Source organism: Sceloporus undulatus, chromosome 4 (genome assembly GCF_019175285.1).
Source record: "Sceloporus undulatus isolate JIND9_A2432 ecotype Alabama chromosome 4, SceUnd_v1.1, whole genome shotgun sequence".
Classification (NCBI taxonomy): Eukaryota; Metazoa; Chordata; class Lepidosauria; order Squamata; family Phrynosomatidae; genus Sceloporus; species Sceloporus undulatus.
Window position 1 is genome coordinate 153,183,543 of NC_056525.1, and position 1,384 is coordinate 153,184,926.

The window sequence follows — 1,384 nt, forward strand, 5'->3', positions numbered from 1 at the left end:
GGATTTTGCCTTATATGTCAAAGGTGCTGGTACCTCACAAAACTACAAATCCCAGATACTGTAAGATAGAGCCATGACAGTTAAAGTGGTGTCATAGTGCATTTTTCTACAGTGTAGATGCACTCTTTATATCAATGTAAAGGCCTATATTTAACAGAATACATGGCAGTCATTAAAGAGAGAGAGAGATCAGAGGTACATTGATTATATGTACTAGCAAAGGCCTGCACCCTCTTGTTTTCATTTTTTTGACCTTGTGGAAGAGGTAAGTACAAGCTGTAAAATATTCTCCAACCCCATGCTTACTATGCTATTGAAGTCTAAATGGAGGCTTCCTTCAGTTTTCATATGGTCCTTTGTTGCTGTTTTTACTAAAAAAGACAAAAAGGAGAGGTGTGAGGGAAGCAGAATATAATGACAGTCACTTCAGAGGGAGAAAATACTCTTTCCCTGTGAGCAGTAGTACATAAATGAGTCTTTAAGAAAAGGCAGCCTAGATTTTCCAAAAGGCCATTCACTACATGAAATAAATTTTCAAGTCAAGATTGCCCAGATGCTGTGGCTGATGTACAGGTCCTTGCTTTGCCTCCTGCATACGCATGGTTTATAAAAGAGATGAGCAATCAGTCATCCACAGTTGAGAAATCTGGCCACCAGTGCACCATCTGCTTTTATTGGTTGATTGCTGTTGCTGTTGTTTTCCTCTTCACTTAAATAAAACTTAACATACATGAATAAACACACTTTTGTACTTTATGTATTGAGGACTGTGAGGAGAATAGCCATGAGGGGCGCATGTGTTTTTGTGCCATCGCCTATCTCTCTCTAAATCCATCTTCAGATATCTGGTTTTTGTTTGTCTTAAACAAACAATTTTTTATTTTTATTGTTTTATTTTTATTTTTTATTTTATTTTTTAATTTTTATTTTTATTTTATTTTTATTTTATTTTTATTTTTAATTTTTATTTTTATTTTATTTTATTTTTATATATTTTTTATATTTATTTTTATTTTTTTTATTTTTATATATTTTATATATTTATTTTTATTTTATTTTCGGGTGGACGAACAGGGCACCCTTCCTGCTTTCCCGCGGCTGCTGGGGACCATGGGAAAATAGCGAGGTGGAGCCGGGCACCATTCCTGTTTTCCCACGGGGCCTGATACGTGGGAAAATACGCGGGTGGAGGAACAGGGTACCCTTCCTGCTTTCACGTGGTGACAGATCTGTGGGGAAATAGCGGGTGGGGAAAGGGCACCCTCTGCTTTCCCGCGGGTGCCGGATACCGTGGGAAATAGCGGGGGAGGAGAGGGCACCCTCCTGCTTTCCCGCGGGTGCCGGGGACCGTGGGAAAATACGGGAGGGGGGCTGGACAATCCGT